The sequence below is a fragment of the Anser brachyrhynchus genome, assembly GCF_964034855.1.
Source record: "Anser brachyrhynchus genome assembly, chromosome: 2".
Taxonomy (NCBI): Eukaryota; Metazoa; Chordata; class Aves; order Anseriformes; family Anatidae; genus Anser; species Anser brachyrhynchus.
The window spans coordinates 50,767,546-50,794,027 of record NC_137695.1 but is presented as its reverse complement, the minus strand read 5'-3'; the positions used below and the strand labels follow the sequence as shown (position 1 = coordinate 50,794,027).

At 43.8% G+C, this 26,482-nt stretch overlaps 1 protein-coding gene and 1 long non-coding RNA gene across 18 annotated transcripts in view; one reads left to right on the top strand and one right to left on the bottom strand.

Moving 5' to 3' along the window:
* The window catches only part of ATXN1 (ataxin 1), a 218,355-nt gene that overhangs the window by 123,120 nt on the left and 68,753 nt on the right, over positions 1–26,482 (bottom strand). For 10 of the 17 annotated variants that reach the window (XM_080579215.1, XM_080579227.1, XM_080579232.1 and 7 more), the window contains one exon: positions 19,993–20,132. The exons of the other annotated variants lie outside the window; for them this stretch is intronic. The gene's annotated coding sequence lies outside the window, so the exon portion shown is untranslated. The remainder of the gene's footprint in view (positions 1–19,992; positions 20,133–26,482) is intronic. 17 annotated transcript variants of the gene reach the window in all.
* LOC308189321 lies at positions 20,141–26,040 on the top strand. Its single transcript, XR_013946287.1, has 2 exons — positions 20,141–25,518; positions 25,907–26,040. It is a non-coding gene; the product is annotated as an uncharacterized lncRNA (long non-coding RNA).

Below are 26,482 nucleotides of genomic sequence, written 5' to 3'. Positions count from 1 at the left end.
GGTGATAGCAGCTTGGAGCACGGAAATTATTCTCTTCACCCTTTTATTTCCCCCGGCTCTCCAAACGAGTGCCTTCTGCTTGCCGTTGCGGTGAGAGTGACTTTCTGAGGGAAAGGCCCTGGAGAAAGCAGAACTGCACAGTGGCTGCTGTGAGCAAGAATTTGCCTTGCAAAATGGCCAGGCCACCCCAAAGTCCCAAGTGTGACAGGGCACAGACAGAAAAACTATAATAAATGTGCTCAACCGCACAGAAAGGCGTACCATGCAGGCTGCACTGATGGCAACGAAAAACTCAAATATGGCCAAATACCACTGTGAAGGTCTTTGGTGCAATGGTTAGGGGACTGGAAAAGGCCTGTTCTCAAGGAGAGCACGGGGAAAAATGCACTCCGTGGGGAAATGAAGGTGAATAAAGCAGAATACATGCCTGCGTTGGGCACAGAAGCTGCCCTGTTTCGGGATGCAGTCTGCTCTCACTGATGGCTCTTTCCTGCTGCTCACAGCAGACTTCAGCAGAACTACTGCTTGTGCTTTCTAGCACTGAAAGCAGGACCAAGCCTGTATTCAAATCAGTATTGACGCCACACTTACTCTCAGTTTTACTCTCTAACAGCAGAAACTGGTGGTAGTCAGTAAAGGCTTGTTAAGCATATTCAAATGAGCTCAGTGCATTTCTACGTGCAATTAATTGTGATTTATTTGAAGGCAATCTGTTAGCACTCCCTTTTTCTGCTTCCTATAACTCCAATTAATGAGGGCCAAGCCTCAATCTGAAACAGTTTTATTTCATGTCTTGAACAAAAATGATGGAAAAAAAGGGTTATTATCCAAACCAATAAAGTGCTCTGGCAAAAAAAATAAGTAAAAAAAATTCTTTGCATCTTTCAGAAAAACAAATGTTTTAAGGACAAAGGTTGGGCAAGCTAGATTAAATAACCGTAGCAAGTTAAGACTCTGGAAGCCAAACAGTTTTTATTTAATAAGAAGCTAAGTGGTGTTTCTGCCACCAGTGCTATTAGTCCTCTACTTTCCACTGTTCTCTGTTTAGTGTCTACGTGTCTTATGGCCTCGGAAAACAAACTAACTACAATGTCTCTAAAGCAAAGGAGCAAGGAAATAAGCATGTCTTGTCTGTTATAAATTAGCTATATGTATTCTTGAATCTGTAGTTTGCCTGTTTAAAAACATTTCCAATAGCTCTTTTGCGTTTAGGAGGGAGAAAATCCACTTCTATTTTCTCTGGTATTTCAAGTCAAGTGTTTAGGTAGGATAAAACCCAGATTATTTTTTAAAACATTTTTGTCCTAGTCCGCAAGAGTTGGGGTTGGTGACTCTCTATGGGTTTCACCCATCCAATGAAACGTTCTATCACTCTTCCCTGAAGAACTTCAACACACTGCTAACAGTGGTCCCTCTGCACTAAATACGAGTGAAAAGACCATACCCGTGAACAGTCTTTTGTCCTCCAATGTCTACACAGAGTGAAAACAACTGGTCATACTGGCCCTCAGGTTACAGGTACCCCCTAAAAGAGAGGAGATGTATGCTTTTATGGATACAAGCTTCACGGTGAGATTTAGAAATACCACATTTTGACATGGAAATCTGTGGATTTTTCAAGTGCTTTCTGACTACCTTTTCCTTATGTCAGTCAAACAAAATAGCTAGCTATACATAACTTGTGCTGCGTAAGCAAGTTCCTTTCATAATATACTAAGTGCTTTGATACAATGCTGGTTGGCACTTCAGACCCTAAGCCAGGTTTGCTAAAATCTGTCCAAATACCATAAACGAAAAGATGAAGGAGCTGTGCTACAAATAGAGCAACTGCAGAGGCTACGGCCCTGCCCACATTCACTCTCATGTATTTTTACACAAAGCCTAGCACTGTATGATGTGGGTGCCAGCTATAGCTTGTACCATACTGCCAACACAACAGGATCCAAAAACAGATAACAAGGAAAATTCTAGGGCAGTGTCTGTGTACTATGAGAAATAAGATTTGTTGTTTTTTTAAGAATCATCATTGTAACACGTTTCATAGACGTTGAAAATACGGATGCAAATCGCACTACAACCGTCAGTCAAAAATCATTTCAAACTCATCACCTCCCTCCCCAGAAGGGAGATTTTTTGAGTGAGGTTCTGCTTTAGCTCCTGCCTCCACTGCAGAGAGTGTCATATCATGACACAATAATGTCATGACAGGTTTATAAAGCGTGATGAATTTCACTGTACAAACAAGGTAATTTTACAGTCATGGTCAGAGCCTCTGGTACAGCCCTGCCAGACTGCACAGTCCCAGCACACACACAACCTTAGCACGGTTAATTCAGTCATACAGAAAGTTTTTCATGTTCATGGGACCTTACTTAGGTAAGGCTTTATGAAGTAACTTTCCAGCAATATTTTGCAGCAGCAAGGTTGACTTCTTTCCTTCCGCCGAGCTCACTGAACCCGGAGAAACGCTGCCTGTTTGTTCTCCTTGTGCCACAAACAAGCTCTCTGACTCCCAGGCTTACCACAGCTAACTTTTAGATACTGACATGAGAGGACAGAAAACAAAAAAGAAAATTGTGATGGTGGAAGAAAAACCTCTGAATTGTTTGCAATTTGATGTCCTTCTATTTCAGATTTTATCTCAGAGTAGAAATCCCCAGCTGAAACAGCTGTGAATTTCTTTAACCATTTACCCCCACAGGGGTCTGCAAGAGTCAACAGCTCTGCCATCCTGTGCACATTTTCGCCTTTTATTTCCCTTTACTTCCCCGTGAATGACACTGCGCTGTAGTAACCTTCAGTTTGGCAAAGACAGAGCCGACCTAGAAGCCTGCTCGTGCTGCTCCACGCACACGCAGAGAAAGCATCTCGAGCAGCACAGGCAGCCCCGCTCTGCTCCCCCTGCCACAAGCAGCCCCCGGCAGCAGCTCACGTGCCACCTGCGGGGCTGCTGGCACCAACAAGAAGCGAAACGAGGGCTGAGACAAATGGGTTGCGTCTCCCCTCCCCAACCTGCATCCCACCAGGGAAATTCACCTCAGGGACTCCACTCCTCCAGGCGGACGGTGCGGGCTAGCACTCCCCTCACCCTTGCCTTTTTCCTTCACCCTCACCTCGCGGGCCCACCACCCCAGGGGCCCACAATCTGCAGGTCCGTCGCCTCGCGGGCCCACCACCCCGCGGGGCCCACCACCTCACGGGCCCACCGCAGGCAGCGGTGCCTCAGGCAGGTCGTGCAGCACGTCGCCATTGCTGCCTGTGGCGGGGCTTTGCTGGCATCGTGCTGACAGTTCGGCTGAGCCACCCCACGGGCTGGACTCCAACAGGATTTAAGCTTTTCCGTTCTGTTGAGAAATACTACCAGTCTCAGCCTGTGGCTCAGCCCTATCGCAGCTCAGTGCCTGGGAAAAGCTCCTCACAGCCCTCTGCTTGCCACAGACATTCAGGGTGCCCTCCTGACGTATTTATTGGGCTGGCAAAACCAGAAATGGTCGGCACATCCAGCGCCAGCCCCTCTTCTTGTTATTACTATCACTCTTTTCCCGAATGGCACCGAGGAAGTGGTGGCACTGACATTCCCTTGCTGAGAGCCCCGGTCAGACTCGCTGCCAGGTCTGAATCACCCCTTGCAAGCCTTCACTACCCTGGAAAGGCAACCAAAGCTGCTCAGGCTGATCCTGAGATGCAGGACACCGCGCTGGTGGAAGCCTCCAGACTAGAAATCCAATTTCACGATCAAAAGCCAATCACAAGGCGCTTTACTACATTTGGGATTTATGACGGAAGCGCCTCAAATTTCTATTTTAAATCATTCCTCCCAGCAGGCTAGCTTTCTTTTTGCACCGCCTTCCTCTCCACCTACGGCATTTCAAGACCTTCACTTTTACTATAATCTGGAGAAAAAAAGGGGTTGCTAATACCTTTACTTGTTCTGCGGACTGGAGAACATCTGGATCCCAAAATGACAACGAAAGAAGAGAAATTAAAAATATATGTACCTGCACTAAGAAATCAAGGATTTACTTTTCCTAAGAACACTCAAAATGCAACAAATGAAAACTAGGGAATATCAGTCTTCCACAGAATAAGTGATTCGATTTTCACTCACGGAAAAAGGACTATATTTAGAAGGCATAACAGATTACTTTTTCTGCTGGTAAATTCAGTGGAATTAAGAGAACCAGATGGCCAAATATCTATGGAGTATTCAGATCTATTACACTGAAACATTAGAGAGGAAGAAATCCTACACGTCTTGAGAGTAGCTTGTGCAGACCACATAATAACGAATGAGATCATTATGCGCTGCCTTGAAGCGAATGGTCTTTTGACTTTCAACAGTTTACGTGTGCCTTGGAATTTCAAGAAATTAACATTTTTTCTATTTAAAAAAAAATCCTGAAGCACCATTCCTTCTGATTTAGCACAAAGATTATACGATGAAAAACCTCTACTCCCAGTAAATAATCATTTGGCAACCTCAGTGATCACAGGATTTGAAAATACTGGTGTTACAAAACACTGGTTTACTATTTAAGGGCGAGTGAAAAATGAAAAGCATAGCTCAGAATCCCAGCCTGAAAAAAATCAACACGCCCACCACAGCATCACTGCTGCACACAGCGAAAAACATCCCCACAAAGGGGAAACAATATCACCGGTTTAACACTCCAGCAAAGAAAAATTCCTGGACGAATTGTGTCAGCAACTCCACAGGATCCTCTCACGATGGAAGAAGTTTCACTGCGAGCTGATGGCATCAAGGAGCACGCCTACAGCTTTTGCTCAGTTTTAAACCCATGCCAAGTCCTCACCCTGCAGAACAGAGAAAGGATGAGGCAGTGCTGAGGGCCCGGGGATGGGACTGGGGAGATGCAGCCTCGGCTCCCTGCCAGGTTGGGCCAGCACATCAGCATACCTTTGCGTTTGATTCTGCCGCCTGAGTGATGGAGACACCACCACATCCCCATCTGAGGGAAGCACTGGAGGTCAGGCCCAGGAAAGGCCGAGATGCTCAGGAGGGTGCTGATGTGCTGCACACAGACTTCCTAGGCAGTCCTTGGAAAGCGAATCCTGCATTGCTGTACTCTGCTCTTTGAGAAACAGACAACTAGAACTGGAGGTGGAAGATGAAGGAAGCGGCTAACTTCGAATTTAACATAGACAATGAAATTCTGGCAAAAACTACACTTGAAAAAACACTGTTTCAGGCACACTTCAAAAATAATAATAGCAGCTCTGTTTTAATTTTACGGCAGTAGTTACCTTAACATTTGCAGTATCACCAAGTTTCTGAAATACAATCAATGATCATTAGAAAGGAGAATAGTTTTAAGATGAAATCTGATGTTACATTTTCTCAGGCTGCAAACAAAAGTGATGAGCACTGACATGAAAAGCATTTGAGCTGTGCAAACAGTGTTTTGTTCTATAAACACTAATAGGAAAGCACCTACCAATGCAGCCTTGACTCAGTCTAGCTGATTAAAAACTATTTTAAGCAATGTCCCTATACATTGTGTTAAAAATAATTTAATGTTCTGTTTTATAACAGGGAACTGAAAAACAAGATGACAACTGAAGAAACATAATGTGAAACACAGGCTCTGGTTTTAAAGGATGTTCATGGTGTAGAGGATCATGAAATAATTTTCTAATGGTATTTTCCTTTTTTCTCCCCACAAATTTTAATATGAGCATGTTCTCTAACCACGCATCCCTAGAAAGTATTTACTGGGAGGATTTCCCTCCTGCTTACCCACAAACTGTTCAACCCCCACAAAACTGAAAAAATTGCACATGTCAGCCCAACTAATTAATTCAAGCTCACAAATAGCTACCCAATCATTGAAATAACTGTACCTACACAGTATTTTCCCACACCATTTTACTGATTTATTTTATGTTTAGATAGCCTAATATATCAATCAGTGTGAAAAGGACCCAAAGGGTAAATTAATTAGATGGTTTATGCCTTGCTCATGATCTTTTTACTTGCCTCAAGAGTGTAAAGTGACCTTTATGTGTAAGAAAATCAAGATGTAGGACTTGTACTTTTTGTACTACTGATGTGAAAACCTTAGCTATACTCCCAGTTTTGGCTGCAGTTGTTGTAGTCCCCAAAATGACCCTTGGGGCTACAAGGTTCTTGGGTCACAAATAAAACAAAACCAAAAACCATAAATCAACCTCCTTGTGGTTTCCTTAACTAAACTACAGAATCTTGTCCCATGCAGGGGAAACCTCAGTATTTGTGTACCTGTTAACTACTTTTTACACTTCTGCAGTTAATTCAAACATTTTCCTGGTCCACATCAAGCAAGCTGCCAGATGTCAGACACACCGATAGCTCGCTGAGGGTCAGCATAGTGAGCGTCCTGCCCGTGAGCCTAAGCATCCACACACAAACCACTCAACACGCACACACAGGTAGGTTAAAAAGGGGGGGCCTTTGGTAGGCATTTGGAGAAAGCTGTGAATTCCCATCTCTGTGACACGGTACACATAGTGCATTATCATATCTATGCTGTATGCCCGACACCCAAGCTGCCTGGAAAATAGCTGCCATCATTACCGTTAGCTCCACATTCCCGTGGTCAGCAACCTCTCACAGCTGAAGCCATGAGCTCCTTCTCAGCAACACGTGACCCAGCACCCAAAAATATGAGCCTGCCAGAGGAAGGGTCAGCATCTGTAAAACACCTTTTTTTGGAACCGGTTTTGACTTACTGTTACGCTAAAGCACCACTACCATTGCTAGTCAGACCTGGTGCAAGCCAGAGCATCAGCTTCGGTGCTTTTCTGCTAGGAGGAGGAGAAGCCCTTAACTAGCAGATCAATATCCAATACACTCAATGCACTTCAAGTAATGCTGTACTAAAAAAGGACACTTAAGCAGAAGTCCTAAGTAACAGCTTTGTATCTTGATCCCAGGCACAGCACAAGCACCTGCAACTCGGGGTGCCTGGCATATGTGCAACCAGCACCTTACAGGGTCGGAAAAGACAGCCCAGTTGCCACTCTCACCCTCTCCCCCTGGCAAATACTCACTTAGTCAAGGGAATTTTTTCTGCTAGGAAATGATTAGAGACTAACTACTCATTTCCATTAAATCGCTGGGCAATGATTGCAATAGGGGTTCCAATGCAGGAGGTCAGGTTCAGATTTCACCTAAATAAGCATAAATTAGGTTAATATATGTAATTCCAGAGACGTTACAGAATTTTAAGAAAGAGGAGATTTGTCCTTTAGTTAAGATCGATGAAGGCCAAATGCAAACTTGCAGTTTGGACTGAAAGGCTTTGAACACTGGGGAATGCATCTCACGGGTGTAACTCAGTTTAATGACCAGGGAAATTAGGCTGGTCAGTACTAGCTGAGAATGTGGCCATGTGTTGGACTTCCCTGTATAAAGGATAAATATAACCAGCCAGGTAGAGCAGACAGAGACAGACAGCTGTTAAAAGCTCCATAGATAATCCGCTGGCAGTATCACCCACATAAAGCAGATTCTGACGAAATTTCATAGACAATAATCCTGGAGCTCTGATACCACAATGCAGTTGAAATCCAAAGAATATGGTGGTGTTTGTTTTTTGTTGTTGTTTTGTTTGTTTTTTAAGTGACACAGGTGATTGTCCATTTATTTCATAAGAGAAGGCCAGCCACATCCAATAACACACTTCACAAATCACTAATATGGTGGAATTCACTTACTGCTTCTTATTCTCAGAACACATACGGAGAAGGAATTACGAAATATTGTCAATCAGAGCAATACCGACTTGCTAAACAGCGATCTACTTCATTTCCAAATGTTGTTGCTACTAAAACTTACCGAAAGAATTGTCTCTCCTGATCACTTCTCAAAATAGTCTGTCCAATAGCACAAGGCTGAGGCAGAGAAGCTGACACAAGTTGCAGTCTGCAGCACAACATGTTTTTTATCACGACATTTTGAACTCAAAACTGAAAAGAAACAATTCTGAAGCACATTTTAGTGCAGAGCTCACAAGGAAAAGGCTGCAATTCCAGACTTTTATTGACATTCAAGCCTGTAATGCTTCACTCCCACTATTGTTCTGAATGCTGAATAGACACCCTCCTCGCCACGCACACTCGCACACGCGCTCACACGCGCTGCGTGTTACATCATGTACTTCACTGCTAATAGTAAACCCGGCAGAAAGGAATTTTATTTTTACACTTTCACACCACCCACTCCTAATTAATGTCAATCAGTGTCTCCTGCATAGTACACACTGCAAATATGCATGGCCTTATCTGTGCTGGGTTGTTTTTTTTTTTGGCAAAAATTTCCACTGTTGCTAAAAACCGACTGGGCTCCACGAATGGTGATGGATCCGCACAGGACCAGCCTGGAGACACACCACCCTCCCGAGGAGCCATTAAAATGGTCTGACTCTGGGGGAATGCTTCTGTTGGTTTGCTCGAGCTTTCCCTACCACCAGCCCGGCCACAAATGGGAAGTCATTGTCTGGTTCAGAAGAGCTGTTGCAGGCTTTGCAAAGTGCAAGAAGAGGGAGCAGGGAGTTGTCAGTACATCCTGACAGCTGCCGGGAACAGGCGCAGCGGTGGGAGGGACAGCAAGGGAATCTTGCAGTTGACTTCAGCAGAGCCGGCGTTTCAGTCCATGCTGTTTAGACCGGAGCCAGGCAATTAAAAACACTGTCAGCTACCGGGTACGCGTTTATACCTACACTGCCAAGCCGTCCCAATAACCACCACAGCAGCACAAGTCAGGGTGGGAAAATTTTGCCCCAAAAACCCAAAGCAGGCAAACTTGCTTTCCCAGCACACGCGCACACACCACTCACTTCTTTTTATAGACTGCTTTTCCCTCTGATGCAAAAGTAAATCCAGCTCAGATGATTTCCCTGCCTTAACTTTTGTACAAGAGGAAGACAGGAAGCTAAAAAAAGAAAATTAGACACTTCATGAAATCCGTGATTAAGACACAGAAACTAACAAGACAGATGGGCTGAAACATTCAGGGAGCTTCAGTTCATCAGCCCATGTTTTTCAAAAATCTCCAGTAAGCTATTGTCTTCCTCATTTAGAGTTTTAAAATCCCATTTTTCCTTCCAATAATTTAGCACCATTTCTAAACTTGGAGTCCCCTTGTCGGGTATTCCAAAATATTTACTCAAAGGGCACGCTGTCCTAGAACCCAGCTACGTTTTTTCCCTCCCTTTTCCTTTGTCTCGTTGTCAGGTGCAGCTACACACATTTGCTGGAGTGCCCTGGCACGCAGCCTTCAGATCTCATCTGGCTGAACGCATTCACCCTACGACGTTTGCTAACCAGCGGCGACAGGCGAGCATGCTATTATAGCCACACGCGCTGGCCAGTCCTCCCCAGTACATCCCGCAAGGCAAGACCTCAAATTTCACAGGTAATGCTTCATCTCAGGCTACCCTTCCTCACCTCCTGTCCCTCCCTGCATCACAGACACCAGCAGAAGGCTGTCAGCAGGAGGTAAGGGCCAGCACCTGCTACAGGCAGCGCATCCCAAATGCTGGGGAGCGCTGTCTGCCCCAGGGGAAGCCCTCCTTCCAGCTACGTGCTGGCCCACGGCCACCCGAGGGATTCGGGAGAATGCAGGACAACAGCACGACCTGGCCAGGAGGAGGGTGGAGGTGAGGATGCAGAGCAGGGCAGCAGGGGGATGCAGCTTGGGCATCACCGAGCTGCACCTCGCTCTGCTGCACTGCCGCTTTGCTCCCTTGCTGATGTTCCGGGGAGGAACCACTGCCAACATCGGTCGTGTGAGTGAGACCAGTTACACAGAAATGTTATCTCCTCGGGGTAAGGAGGAGCACTCAATACCACGCTCACTGAGAACAAGGGCTGACAAGGGTGGTCTGGCTCCCCCCTCAAGCTCCTTGCTCAGAACAAGCACCCAGGCCGGTCCACAAGGCATTCCTTCCCCCATCGGGAATGCATTCCTCTTCTCTGCAGGGTGCACAAAGCAGCCGCTCACCCAGGATGAAAAGAAAGAGACAGGGCGGGAGGGGGGGAGGAGAAAAAGAAATAAAAACCTGTGACTCCGCACTTGGCAAAAGCCAGCGATCAGCAACAACTGCCGAACGCTGAGTCACTTCTTTCCCTTCCACCTGGCGAGTGGCTGCCCAGATCCATTCAGCAGAAAGCCTCTTTTCATTGAAACTGGCATAAATCTGGAGTAATTCCCTCCGCTCCAGTGGAACTGCTAAGGATTTACGGCAGCGTGACACAACAGGCAGAATCCAGGCCACGAAGAGCTGCAAGCCCAGGTTTTCCTGCAAGGGAGCGTGCCGCTGTGCTCTCGCGGGCCCCGATGTTAGCTGTGCATCGGCGCTGACGCCGTCGCTGCTTCTATTTTTCACGATGCCGTAATCTCCAGCAGATGCTCTGCGAGCAGAACCCTTGGAAGAAATCTCCCTCCTTCACGCACTTCGGGAGAATTTTGACAATCTCTGAGCAGAAGAGCGTTTAATAGCTTGAATTAATTATTTTTTCAGATCTAATTTTTTTCTTTCTTCAGATTTCATTTAATGCTCTAATTTGGTTTTGCCAAGATTTATAATTATTATTTTTTAACGTCTCACTGGACTGTGTGAAACAAGAGTTCAGAAGACGGCAGAAATATCTTCCGTGCAGATGATGTGTGAATAAGCAAGGGAGAAGATCAAGATTTAGGGAATACCAATCAGCTTTGCCAGACAATTATCTACTGTATTTATGTTCTCAGCTTAAGTAAAAGCATTGTGAGAGGATTTATGCATGCATTAGAAGGCTTCTATAAGCGAGGAAAAAGCCTGAAAAAGCTCCATATATTCCCCCCTCCAAGTGCACTGTGCAGCGGCAAGCAGAATAACAAATGACGCTTGAATGCAAAAAGCAACCTTTGAGACAGAACTCTTCCAACAGATAAGAGCTTCCTCTTTACTATAAATACTACACCTATGTGAAAAATGCATTCGCCTATATACCGAGGGACTGGCAGGGTTTTTCTAAACAAACGCAATGAGTCTTGTCTGTCCTGGTTAAGTACATTTTACAACATTTAAGAATAGGATGTAACTGCCTAGAAACAGCAGCGTTCATGTAGTCCTTTCAACAAGGGGAACACAGTGTGCTCTACAAATATTAATTTAGACTGAACAACCAAGGAGGTATGCAAATACTACTCCCAGCTTCAACCGGAGAAGACTGAGCACAGCAGAGCTGCGAGGGGGATTTTCAGTAGCATTTAAAGGAGCCAGCTCGAAGCCAGGGACACTTGCATGTCTGCAAGTGCTGTTGATGGCCCTGTCCTCACCGACTTCCTAGCTGTGCTGTAAATCAGAGCCCGAAACTGAAGCCCTGCTCCTTCTCCTCAGGGGACCCCAACGAGCAAACATTTTCTCTGCCCTGACTGGTTCCACTGCCAAAATCAACAAGGCAGTGTGCGGACACGGGTGCACCCTGCGGCACCTTCCAGGTCCGAGAGGCCCGGCTGGGACATACCAGCTCCTTCCCCATCCCCCTGCTGGAGCTCCCTCCCCGCAGACACCAAACTTTAGGGTTTTGTCCCGAATCAGGGTTGTGTGTGGAACCAAGCAGAGCCAGCACCTCGACTCACAACCTGGAAAGCTGAAGGCTCCCTGGTTTCGGCTTTGTCTAAGATAAACCACTGCAGACATTTAGCTGGGCAAGAGGAACTGCAAGCATCCCCCGCTGGGTATTGCCACCTCCACCACTGTCCAAAAAGCAATTCTGGCCACTGATAGGGTAAAAGCAGAGTAAAGCAGGAGCTTCAGCAAGTGTCAGCAGCTTCGTATTTTCTGGGAGGGGCAACGCTGAAGAACCCTTGGGACACAACTGACGAGGACAAGGCCAGAACATGAAGGAGTCCGACAGTCCTCACAGTGTATTTTGCTTTTTTAAGTTCCATCTCTTATTTAAAGGGAGGAGAGAAACATTTGTGAAGTAAAAGAAGCAGACAAGGAGAGAAGAGCTGAAACAGGAAGATCTAAGTGACCTGAAAAGAGGCATCTCCTGGACCATTTTTTTCTACCACTCAACAGAATATCGTGAGACGAAAAGTGAAAGGCAGAGAAATGGGTATCTCGGGGAGGTACAGCCCTGCAGCTGCTTCCATGTGAAGACAACACCTTTGACCAGCAGCTCGAAGAAGGCGATCCCCTTAGCAACCATACACTAAAGACACTTAAGACTGTCCAACTATCTGCTTCCAAAGCCTTGGTTTTAGGTGATTATAACTCTTTTACAAGTATTTTAGTTAGAATCTTCCATTCAAGCGTCTGCCTCAGATTGATTTTTTTGGGGAAAGTTTCAGCAAAAGAAGGTTGAGATCTTTTGCAGAAAGACAGTAGACATATATCAGTAGCTTCGACTGTATTAAATTTACTTCTGCTGCTGTTGTTCTTACTGATTTATTGAGGTATAAAAATGGCTTCAGGCTCTGGAGCAAGCTTGAAAATTTGGCAAAAAGGTTATGCTGATCAGAGATGTGTTTTTAGCTATTCCTCTGAAAAAAACACCTACCTATGGTCAATTTAAAATCCCTGGGAAAACAAACAAACGAAAAAAATCATCATCTGGCCTTCAGACTTTTCACCAGTGTAAACTTCATGCCTCAGGCTTCAGCACAGCTCCATACGGGCCATGGCATCTATGAAAGGGTCTGTCCTCACGGGATTTGCTGCAGAACAAAAGACTGAGTTCTGAACAGCTTTGGGACTTTTTAAATCAAGAAGCCACAGTTAGCAAATAAAGATGCAGTTATCTCAATATACCGTTCCTTACCTGAATACGAACAGGAACAAGGAAGAGACACAGAAACACAGAGAAAGGTTTGGATTTTCTGTTTGATTTTGTTCGAAGAAAGTAAATCCATACTAGCTGCAAAGCACAGGCAGTTAAAATATCCCAAGCACAGAACTTAGCAGGACAAATATTTTCTGGTAACACAGCATGACTGTATCTAAGATTCATGGTCTGCTGTTCTCTGAAGTATTCTTTCTCCCTTTTCAGGGTCAACACGCAGAGAGAGTGACACTGGAATGCCAAACTGCCCTCCCTGTACTGCAAGGCATCTCTTCTTAAACCCCACAAAATGCCATTTCTTAATTGTCAGAAATCTTTGTTAACAAATTTCCCTTTTCATTTTTTGTGAACTCTGCTTTTCTTTTTTTGTTTGTAAACAAAGAAACAAACAAACAAAAAGCCAGAATGTGGAAAAGCTCTGCCAGAACTCAATTAATAAATAATGAGCATCGAGTGGTTTTGATCATTTCCTTCTGTCTGAGCCTCAGAAACTGACAGTAAAACAGTGTATGACCCTTTACAGAACAATTTTACTATCACATTACATCCTCATTGGAAATTAAGCAACACAAATTCGACATTTTGAATGGGAATAGCTCATCCAGTTTGGTGCAATGTTACCCGCTGGGAAGTACAGAGAGAAATACACTGCAAGTTTGCACAGCAGGATTTGCAAAGCATCTAGCTAGTCGCACGGAGAACACGCGAAATACAGCAAACCCTAGCACAACCTGCGCTGAACTTTTCCCCCACACTCTGCACTATAAAAATGTAACGCTTTTCAACTCACAAGGCCATAGGACTTTGCTGGGCTTTTTGCATCATGTGAATGAGGTCATAATTTGAGCTGGAGCTCAAGCAGCTTCCCAGGATGTGTGAATCCAGAAGGATGGATACGGAAGGGCAGGAAGGGAGAAAAGTAAAGACATCCTGTCCTGCTGCTCTAACTGGAAGCATAGCAGTGGGAGAAGTTACTTTCGAATTGAAAATAAGTAATTGGAAAAAATGTAACTATGTCCTGAGACAGGAGAGAGTACTGGAGGTACTGGAGTACAGAGGTACTGGAAAAGTGTGGCTACCTGGGAAAAAACAAAAAAAAAAAGATGAGTAGAGAACACTGAGCTACAGAGAGAGCCTAAGAGAATAAAAGAAACGCACATAAAGTCACAACTACGCAAGCAGCTTCCGTCATTTTCTTAAAAAATACACGCCGTGAGGGCAGATTCTCATTCCATCTTTACTGGCGTAACCTTGCGTGATGGGAGGATGTCAATTTACACCAGCCATACACCTGCCCCTTTCATTTAGAAGATACAGTATGCAAAACCAGTCTTAATAATAGCTTTTTACGCCCTGGCGTCCCTGAGCACACCACCTGTTTACATTTGGAAACTGCAATGACTGAGGTGCCCGCCATGCATGATAAACTGCCAGAATTCATGAAGTGAGTGGAAAGTCAAGATTCACAGAACTTCAGCCCTAGCTTGACTGAAACAAGTCAAAATTTGACAAAAAAAAAAAAAGATTAAAGTGATCTCTATCTAAAGTATAAGCACTTTCCTTACAGTTTAAATGCCAGTACTTTAAAGGGTTCTGTTTGCATGTTATAATCTCTTTAATGAATAAAACCCAATTGCATCCACAAAGAAAAGTAGTGTTTGTTGACGCATCACTGAAAGGAAGCAAATAATGGCTCCCAATACTAAGAAACCCGATGACAAATGTAAGGGAAATTACCCTTTGAATGATTTATGCATGACCTGTAAATTTTAGCAGGCTACAAAGAATACCAACTCAACAGTTCCGTTTTGCTCTCATACAGATACGTTAAAAAAAAAAAAAAAGGTATGTCTCTCAATGCGCACTTGCTCCTTTTTTTGAAACTCCTGTTACCAATGTAACAATCACCTGGTTTGTGAAAGACTGGATTTGACCTCTCAGGAGAATCACACAAACAAGCTTTCTCAGAAAAATCAACGCAGGTGGACAATCAAACAAGCAGAGGGGACAACCTTCCTCCCCTGCCTCTTTAAGATAGTGCTGCCTTTCGTGCAGACAGTTAATGCTGCACTCAAATAACAGAGCATGGATTTCTCTTAGTAACTGCAGCTATAATTGTAGCTCCTGCTTAGACTGCTTCCATCCTATTAGCGTTACAATTGTCCAAAGCATCACAGCTCAACTAAATTGCCATAATTTCTGATAAATGTCTGATTTCTTTTATGTAACAGAAAAAAAAACACACCTTCAAAGTGTTATCTCTTTGCTACCTTATCCTTCTTTAACAACAAGAGCATTAAAAAACAATACTGTCTCCGTTTCCTGCAGTGTCTGGCAGCCCTTTCTTAGAGCAAAACGCTCTGAGTGGATGCTCTGCCCACTACCGCAGATAACACACCTTTCCCTAATCTGAGGCTTTTAAGGATAATGCATGGCAGCCTTATTTTTAATCATTCACCTACCACTATCTCATTCAATCTACTAAGAATTGCTTTATACCATTTTCCCCTGCTGTACATGGTATTTGCAGGCAGTTACTATACATCATCCAAAACAGCTATCAAAATAAATGGCCTGTGTTGTCGTGTTTACTCATACTTGGAGTACGTATCTTGGGCAAGGACACATCTTGCCTCTCATGTCATTAGGACAAGTAAGGCAAAAGCATGAAGAGTCCTCTTCTCTGCATGGAAATAACATGTTGGGCCAAGCAGTGGCAATAAGAAACCCAAGAAACGTAGGTGCTTTACCAACATTTATTTCCCTATACTGACAAGAGAAAAAAATCCTGTGGAGTCAAAATGCTAGACAAATTCTACCATTTCGTGCTGCCAGTTATTCCTCCTATGTCTTGGTCTGTTTCACTGCAAAGTGTTATTTAGGGAGCACGTCGTGATTTATTTTTAGTAGTTGTTTTTCAACTAAAAGTATTTTGCCTCTTGCACTTCCTTTTTTTCCTTAAAGGAAGGCTGGCCCAATAAAAATTTAATGAGAAAGTCAGCAAGAAGTACAATAGCTCTGATTTATAGGATCAGATGAAGAGATCAAAGATCTGAACACTCCTTCCAGTCTTTCTTCTTGATCATTTACTCCTTTGCAGATTTTCCTTACACCCTCACCATAAGACACCAATAGGCCAACTTAGCTTGCTCTTTACCCAACAGATTCCTGTTATATTATCATCCCACGTTTCAAATAATTGTGTGTGGTCTTGTGTGTGGCTCTTCCACCACGATGTGGATGTCAAACACAGCAGTGGTAGGGAAGCTGCTGGTTTAGTGATGCAATGCTAAGAAAGTCTCAGAAAAAACATACACTGAGCATGTAATGGGAATTAAGCACAAGTAAACTTCCCCCTCCAAACACTCTGAGGAAGAGATAGGTACCCTCAGTAACTTAAGTCCTTAACAAGAAGTTACTTCTCAGTACTTGCAAAATACTCCTGCGAGTTTTTCAAGCATCATGGGAACGAGTGCATGCCATAACCTGCTAATTGAACAGCCTGTTTCTCTCTCCCCTCATCGAAATCAACTGCCCTTAACTTGAACAGTGTGAGACGGGGGCCTTTCCTACTGCTGCGTTCGTTGGTAGAGCTCTATAAATGTCACACCTTTATTATATTAGTGAAAGCCACATTTTATATATTCACAATAAAAGCATTCTTGTATGCAAGGTTTTTTGGCCCCCCTTGTGACTCTGAATTCCTGAAGGTCAGATAAAACAGTCTACAGAAGGGGAGAGAAGAAAATGTTTTGCGATATTCCTTTAAAGAGCCTCTGCAGAAAAAAGGCACTAAATAGCTGATTTGTTACATGACTTCGGGACAGCCACGAATGCTAAGACCACAGCTAAATGAACCTGGTCATGAAAGGAGCAGCAGCTCATTCAACGCTGCATCTACATCAGTTAACGCGTTTTGTGATTTAAGTCCAAGACTTCATATTGTTCTACTTCCTCCTATTCCTCTGCTCCAGATTCCCTTTGTGACACTTTATCAATGGAAAATCGAGGGAGGGGTTTCCAGCTGGGAGCCCAACAAAAAAACAGGAGGTTCAGTCTGGTTTTCTCACTTGCACTGCAAGAGCCATTTTAGTGCCAGCAATAAAAGAAAAACTACACAAAGAAAAAAAAGACATGACCTGAAATTATTTTATCATCTTAAATGCTGCACTATTCTTTATTCTCCCGCACGCTTAGTCTCACACGTTGCTACAATAATTTGCTAGCTTAAACAGAGCTCCTTGCAAATTAAGTATTTGTACTAAGGGACGATGTCAGCCAGCATTTCAGGGATACATTAAGTTACCACTGCCATCGGTCAAATCTTCTTTTTGTTATGCCCTTGCTATTTTTATGGATTTATAGTTGCAATGTCCCACTTAAAATAAAAACAACAATACCTGATTGTGTTCTCTGCTAGAGTTGGAGAAAGTATACACAAAGAGCAAGGGAAGCTCACTGGCGTACTGGGAATTGTGCAAATCGCATTTTGCACATGCATGCTCACCTGGCTACACCTGGGGGTGTGACGACAGCAGCTGGGGTGTAGGCACAACTGCAGCCAGTTGGGTGCTTGCATTAGAGTTGTAACCGTAAGAGGCGGTTTTGAAAATAAGATCATTTGCCCTAAGAGGATTTTCAAGGTAAGTCAACGGATAGATTTGGTCTCATTTAAGACCAGAAAAGACTATTAATCATACACTGGAACATTACGGCAGCGCAGACCATTCATCTTGGGAGGCACTTTGTATAGTACATTTACGTGAGCTCTGTTGTTACAAGAGCACTGCTCAACACAGACAAGTTCCTTGAACTCTGGAGCTACCTACCAGTAGCTATTTTCATACAGAACCAAGAAAGTCCTGGCTACCAGCACCTTCCCAACAAAAGGACAGATGCCTCAAAGGCTTCAATAGGCTATTATCCATCTGTTGGCTCTGCAAGTGTCCCAAAGACAAGGGGAATCTCACACATACAGTGCCCAAACAAGGTGCCTGATCACGGCACCATGTCTGTTATGGCTCTGTAGAGAAAAGCATTTTGAGACACAACAGAAAGCAAGGCTGCTAGGACTAGAAGGCAGCAGCTATCATCTCAATTGCCTAAGCCTGGCCAAGCTGCAAAGCCCAGACAAGCAAAGCTGAAAGGAAACTACCAGGGTGGATAATCAGGAGCGAAGGCTCTCCACTTAACCACAGAGAATACTTAAAGACACATCTTGATGAAGCAAAGCTGGCAGTCATCATGAGCAAACAGCCTGAGAGTTTAGAAAGCACCTGGGAGAGCCTGATAGAGTACCTGAAGAACCAGAAAATATTTTTCAGTCTGTTGGACAATTTTTAACATTTTCAAATGGTCATATGGATCCTGGGTACCTAAACCATAACCAAATGGTAAATCTTGAGAACCAATGGCTACTGTTCTCCAAATCTGTACTGCTGACTGCAAGGAACAAGTGTCTGGGGGAACTTGGGCAGCAGACACCTGCCCTGCAGTTGCAAAAGGGCACATGCCAAGCACATGCACTGTTTGTGCTGAGATCGGTGAGGAGGTGCCTTCATTCCTAATGACACTATAAAGTTTTTTAAATAGGCTGCTGTAAAGTCAGTACCTGCTCCATTTTCCATCAAGCTTTCTTAACACTGCATATATCCTCCCTAAATACATACATTAACTGAATCCATGACCATGGTCTCTAGCTCCAACCATTTACTTCATTGCCTTCCACAAGACATAGAACAATTTTAATTAAGCAGTTCAATGTGCAGGAATTTAGGGGAGAGGAAATACCTAATCCAAAAGTAATCCTGGAGGCAAACTATGTGTGGGGAAAACAAACAAAACAAAAAAATATATTTAACTTGAAGTCATATGAAGTAACAGAAAGAAGCCTATGTGATCTTAGCAGACACATCCTTACACCACAACACAGACAAAGGTGACAGAAGGAAAACCATCCTTGAAAATATTCATTTTCAGTTCCTAATCTGGGTATTGGCACATAGGTAGGTCACGTTAACCAAAATCATCAAAGAAATCTTTGTATTATTTGGGATCTACTCTGTCTAGAGTCTCGTCTTTCATTGTGGCCAATCTTTGAGAAAGACAACAGAAAATACCAAAAAAAAAAAAAAAAGAAAAAGAAAAAAAAGGTAATTACAAGCCAAAAAATGAACTGGGGGGTCCGGAGTTGGGCAATTATTTCCTGTTCCTGCAGGTAAGGCTTAAGTCCTAAAGTACTAGATATGGGAATAATTAATTAGAGACCAACAAGTTAAACAGCCTAAGAGGGTCTTTTTAATTTATTAAATATATTTTGCTTTAATCATATTAATTTTTCAGGGATGTACAATAATCTTTGTGGTTTAAAATGACTTTGTATTCATTTTTAAAAGGAGAGTATTTTTATTCATCTAATACATTACCCTTTCAAGAAAATTACCATACTTGACTACAAGTACTTAATGAGGCACTAATTAATACTCTTGTTTCTCCCCATTTAAAACTCCTTTGAGAAATGAGGTCAGAAACCTGGCGGAATATACAAGACACTTCTCTAGGGGACCCAAAAGGCATCTGCTTCCTGCCACACTTCTCCAAGGGGGACATCCCCTTTGAAAACTGAAGACTAATACAAAAGTGAACCCCGTTTAGGAGCTGCTCCCTCCCGCTGAGTTGGCACTGATGGTAACCACCTGTAGGCTGGCAGAGCAAGGCACCCCTCTTCTCCCCAGTTTGCAAACGAAGCCAGGTACTCCCCCGCCTTTCGTGTAGCAGCACGAGGTTACCTTTCCCACTCCCGTAAGTCTGCAGCACGCAACCTCCCTTCCTCTCCCCTGGAACATAGCTGGAGGGCTATGGCACTGCAGCGTGCTTGTAAAGCCACTTATTCTCCTGCCCGATTTCTGCCGAGCATGGTAACACAATGAAAGGCAGCTCCACCTTCCTCCGCTCAGCGGCCCCGACGGAGCTGTGGCTTCCTGCCAGCGGCTCCAGCCTTTGCTGCGCCTTGCGAGGGGCGCGGTAGGCGAATTCGGGTTATAAACACCTCCCCGAGCAGCAGCGGTCGCTTAGCTCTTGAAGGATTTCAGCAGGTTTAAAAAGCAAAGACCAAGTGCAAGCATTCCTGAAGTTCTCAAGAAATTTGCACACACTCACCCACGAACTTCACTCCCGGGTTTGCTCCACATTGTACACTAATTGCAATTATCTAAGAGCGGCTCCATGATGGGAGGAGGGGAGAAGAGGAAGGCTTCCTTTTGGCACAGCTTCTTCAGAGTTCAAAGGACACATATGGCCTGCAAACACAGCGCAGGGGATAATTTAAAATTAAAGGAGGGATGGGAGGAAAATGAGAACACAGCAGGGACAAGCAGTGTTGTTCTGGATCTGCTTGACTGGAATTTTAAATAAAGGAAAAGGAAAAAAGAAAAAAGAAAAAACACACCCCTATTTTCATTCCACATCCAACCAGAGCCTGAGCCAGAGACCCTGTACAGAACCTGTAAGATGGCACACAATGTCTGCCTGAGGAGGAAGAGAATGAAGAAGAAGGTGTCTGAGTAAGGCAGGGCCAGGTTTGCCTTGCAGTGCCCAGGCAGCCTCGTAAAGGGAGTCACACGAAGTCAGCAGCTTGCGAGATGGTGCCTGTGCACACCCCGAATCCCAACTGACACCTGCTTGCGGCCCTGCTCATAGTTAGGAGAGACACCAAAGCCTACTTGTCCACTGAAGGGCACATCAAGCACTAAATAAACAAATATATAAACAAAACAAACAAAAACAAACAAGCAAAAATCATCCACAACAATCCTCGGCCGTAATTTCTACATAATTATTGCACAACAACCGCCCATAATGAGAGAATGAATTTATAACCACACGCAAGCTATATTTACCAGTGGACTGGTTACAAAGCAAAACAGCAGGAAACCACAATGTGTGTCTTCATACGAGCTCCTCCGTGGCGGAGCGGAGCAGAGCGGGGCTCCCCGAGCAGCGGGGAAGGCCGTGCAGGTGAAATGTGAGCACCGCGGCCAGAGAGGGGCACGGCCCCGTGGGGTGGGAGCCCAAAGCCAAGAGGGCACAGAGGTGCTACCTAACATTTGGGGCATATAGAGGTGGGGCTAGAAAGACTTGTTTGGCTTCAGGGTTTAATAGCTGGGCTGCCCAGACATAAAATGAAGGGAGTCTCACCTCAGAACTCACCCAGCTTCTGGAAATATCAATTGCCTAGAGGGCATGAAAAAATAAAGCATGTAATAAAAACATAAAACCAAAAAACCTACCCCACACTTGGAGGTGTAGCCTCCCAGGATGCTCAGGATCTAGGAGGCGAACTGTTCCTGACCCTGGAAATGAACAGTCATCCCCAGAGAGCACCGCACTCTCCTGTCGGTGGTGCAACAGGCGCCCCAAAATGGATGCACTTCACCCCTGACAGGGACGCCAGGACCGTGCCTCATAAGGAGGCCCAAGGACAGTGGCTGAGCCCCTGCTGACAGCTTTCTGTCACTGGGGAGAGTTGACTGGGGTCTACCCTTTCACTAAACTCAAGGGATCTTCACACCTTCAAAAATGGTGCCTTTCAGGTAAATTTGGCTCCAACTGCCTCACAGCTTTGGAAATTACCAACAGTGCATCCGGGGCTGACAGACACAAGGAAGGATAAGCAGCTTTCTGAGGAGAGCCCGGCTTCCTCGGGCAGACACTACACACCGATGAGCTGGATCCGGGAACAGATCCTGCTGATTTTTTTTTCTTTTTCTTGAGGGATTATTTTTAACTTGGATCGTTTCCCAGGCCTGGCTCGGAGCACGACTACACAACGCTTATGTCAGCACAAGGAAGCGATCTAACAAGCACCCAAGGGGGCGGGAGGGGGGCAGGACGGCTGCTTTTGCCATCCTGGCCACCTTAATGAGCTTGTAAAACAAGGGCCTATGGACAGCGGGTTAAAAAGTCACAGAGCCGCAGTTAACCAAGGAAGGCAGATGACAAAAACACAACAGCGCACGCACCGGTTACCGACACTGTCGAAATGCAGGGAAAGCAGGGGACATTCCCTCCAGGAAAAGAAACCCCACATTCAGCCCCAGCGCACCAGAGCTCCTGACACTCGGGCAGGGAAAATCCTGCTCCTCGCTAGCTCCTAAGCAGGTTACGCAGCAAAAATGCACCTCGTAAAACACTGGTATCTCAGACAACCATTCTCTCATCTTTTAGGCTAGGCTTGCTCTCCCTGCCTTGCTCAGTCCTTGGACAGACACCAGACAGCCCATCCCCACCTCAGAGTGGAAGTATAAAAGCAAGAGAGGAAGGCGAATGGGGAAAACATCTCAACCTTCCCAATGGACAACGGGTGCAAACCCACCACATCGAACGGTGAAACCTGAAATGCATGCTACAATGGAGACAAAAACCCATCCGTGCTGATTACTGCTTCTTGCATTTATGCTGACCAACGTTCTCTGATGGCAATGAGTGAACCTGTGACGAAAAGAAAAGATGTGTTGGGCTTGTTATCGATCCTTGTAATTCCTGCCTAAGTACAACCATACCATCTTGAAATAAAGCCTGAAAGGGCACTGTTATTCCGGAATTGAGTTGCTTTTGGAAGATGAGTCAAGAGCAGCTCCACATACTTAGATCTCTTCTAGAGGCTGCTGACAATTTTTCCTGGCTTTACAGTCACATTTTCTGATCCTTAATGTATTTTCTTTCCCTTATTGCTGAGAGAAAGAGCCACACAAATAAAGAGAAATCTGACTATCCCAGGAAATTATGTAACTGACTACACAGAGGACTGTCAAATATGCACAAAGTAAACTAACTGAAGTAATACGATTTTTCCCTCCAATATCCTTCATTTATAGTCATTGTAGGTGTTACATGTAGCAACAGTAAGTGGAACAATTTCATCGAGCACTTTTCATATTGAGATAGCTATGCTACATCCCTCTGTGCAGCAATTTCCACAGCTCACTTTGTGGGATGGCACCAGAGTGAGGCACCTTGAAGTAAGCCCAGAGAGGTAACTGTTTCCTAGAACCAGAGCTAATACCTAGACCAGTGAGCGGCCACATCTATAGCCAGAGTAACTCTTTCTCACCAGTAAAGATTTGGCAATGCCTGTATCCGGCAGGCAGAGGAAGGTGCCTTCAAAAACACAACTCCACCTCACAACGGAGGCTGCCAACAGCACCAGATACACACACGCAGGGCTGACTCCTGTTGCGAACAAAACGTTGTTCGGGGGTCAGCACACATGCAAAAGAGTTGCTTGACACTGCGAAGGATAAGCTCCTATTTGTAAAGTATTAGAAAAACGCTACATAAGAGGCTTTTATTGCTCTTATGTGGATGAATGGAGAGGCCTTGGTTGACAGCACTGCTACACTCCCATTTTTCACTGGAGAAAAAAAAACACACAGCTTAAAATAAATAAATAAATAAAAATTAACACACCATCCAGCCCAAACCACATCCAAACCAAACAATAAAAGACAAAAAGTAAATGCATCCTGGGCACCCACTGTATTTTATGTTCCTTTTCGTCATCAGTTACAGTTCCTGTGATGTTAATAATGTGTAAAATGACAACTAAGCACAGATTACACAGCCAACCAGAGATGGAGAAGAAGGTCGCATATGCCATCAGATGTGACATGTCACAAACACTCAGAAGATAACATAACTCAATAGATTAAATATCATTTATCCCCAGTCATCATACTATTGCATCCAAAAGAAAATACATATTTCAAGCATGGCTAGAACAATAGCACCAAACAAAACACATGATACTAATTCAAGTGTCATGACAAATTGTTCATCATAGCTGGAAAACAGAGAAACATGGCCCTAAAAAGCATTATGACAACAATGGCCTAACAATTTTAGTGTTCAAATTTGCATTCTAGCATATTCATAAACCACATTATTTCTGAAGGTAGGAAAAAAATGGGAAAAGACGTTAATGAATTAAAAGTAAATCATATGGAAAATTTAAAAAATCAGAAGAAATTTGAGCTTAGAAATGAAAAAGATTCTTTGTGTGTGCATGTGTGTGAAATTTAATACAATTCCTACTTCAGATCTCTTGGATTACATCTGTTTGTGCTGTTAAGATCTCCATTTCAGAACTTTTGTGTTTTTTTCACTCATGGTTTCAGAAAGACTGCTATCTCTTTAACAGCGAAGTTCTTCTCTCCCACTCACATAATATATTCCCACTGTCTCCAGCCAGCTTAAGGTAACTACAAATAGAATGGAAAATCTGAGGTAGATTATTGGAAAAGATGGAAAATAAAAGCATGGGCTACTAGGCCATTCATAATGAATAGCAAGTGAGTATTTTTTGAATTACCAATCAGGAAAAACAAAAGCACTAATATTTTACAAACGTATTTGATAAAAAATACTAGGTATTATTCAAGCCTTTGTTATTGAATTCTGACTTCTTTTCACTCCATCAGCACTCTCAAGAGCTTATAAATGTAAAGCAGAGCCTTTATAATTTGCAATAATGTTTAGGATACCTACTCTAAATTAATGGATGAAATCAATAAATTTATTAATCAACAAAAATGCACAGAAAAGAAAAATAACAAAACACTTTCTGTTCTATTACTCTGGCAATCCTAGCTGGTGTTTCAAATATTCATACAAATATCTCTTATGCATTAGGAAATGTGACATATTAGCATTCCCATTTTTTTAAAAAAAGTCATGGGCCCCAGTTCAGGAACATGTTTCCTTTCAGAAATACAAGGAGGCATTTGAATACTTACTTGTATTTGATTTTACATAGTTAAATGCAACCCCACCTAGGATCCAGAATACTGCATGATTACTCCCCAGCACTCTGTGCTGAGAGCTGACCCCATGGTAAGTCACGCAGCACCATGCAGCCAGGGCAGGCACATCCATAACGGATCAAAACCACCAACTAAAGAATTATCCTTGGGATGGTCTAAAGCTAGGCTCTAAGTTTTGGCCAAGTCACTCCTCTTTCATCACCACGTACAACTCTGCATGTGTTCTGTATGCAGATCCCCTGGCTCAGCCACTCACTTGTTCCGGTTGCCTACCCAGTAGCTCTGTGCAGGTAGTAACTATAATTCTTGGAGAGAGAGACAGCAGCAGCACACTGGAAACTGTAAAACCTGTGGGTGAAATTCCAGGTACAGGTGGAGTTCTTCACATGATGCCTGTGAGCCTCAGAGAAGCTGAAGCATACAGAGCTCCAAAAATAGGGTTCCTTGTCACGTCAGCAGGGCACACAACGGGTTAACAAACCACCGCTCTTTATATTATCTATTAATCTCACCCCTCCCTTATTTAGCAACTTCCTTCTTAAATCCTGGCTTCTCTTCTCCATTTCCCTCACAATTTTGGGTCCTTTTCCTCCCAAGATGATCATCTGCTAGAAGTTCCCTCTGCATCCCGTGTCCACATTCCAGGCTTTGTCCTGCTTCTCTACAACACTTGATTTCTGGCTGGGCTCCACGCTCATTTCAAATTTACGGCTCTCCTGCTCTTCCAAGCTTGAGAAGAAGGTTTTTACTCAGCTGCCCGCGACTTCCAGGATGAGGAGCAGAGCCTAGAAACTGGGAAGAACAGCTCGTGAGCACCAGCCCACCAGCCACCAGGAGAACAGGACTTTGTCACTAGAAAACCAAGGTGGAAATGCATGCCTTGCATCTTATTTAGTTCGAAGCCTAAATGTTTCTGTCTAGAACGTCTGTTTGTATCTCGAGTCACAAAGAAGCCATTAGTACCAATAATGTGTCATTACGGGGGCGTCAGCAGAGACTCTGCAGCTAAGGTTAATTTGAGATGCATAATTTAAAGCAGAACTAAAATCCTTCCATTTCACACTTTAATGACTGAATTCAAATCATTCTTCAAATTTGACACAGTAGCTCTTAAGGGGACACTTGCTTTTTTTTTGCTTTTTTTTTTCTCAATTTTTAAGTAAAATACAAGCTATCTATTGTAAAGAAGAAAAACCTATGGATCCTCCCTTTGCAATCATCTTAACCTGTTTTCCCCTTCGATGTCTTTTCAGAAATTTCATTCTTCTGAAGGCTTCATACTTCACCCATTCGTTCTGACATGTCACAATACACCTGATACGGGCCACTTCTGCAGTTTGAAAAACAAATATGCAGAGTTAATAATTTCACTCATGGTAATCCCAATTATTTTGCCACAATCAGCTGACAATATTGCCTAACTTTAACACACTACATCACTGACGTACCAGTAGTATCTACACAATTCTCAGTCCTTAGCACTGCTACTCTCAGCATCCTGCTAAAACACAGAAGTGACATAATCCTCATTTTTCACACTAGGATTCAAACTGAGGCGAAGACAGAAGGATGCTGTACTTCAACAGCTGCTTTAAGCTGATCCAAGTGTTGACCAAGAGGGGCAATACTATTTTGTCTACCTCTGTTTCCCAGTGTTTCTGACTTCTCCCTTATGGCGGAAACATCATTCCTGATAAACTAAGCAATAACATGGACTCACCTGCCTGAGAACTAGCTCTTCACAAAATAAAAATAAAAATGGAGCAGCCCACACTCAGAGTACTTTAATGACCACAAACTGTATAGTTTAAGAAGTTTGTCCAAGATCA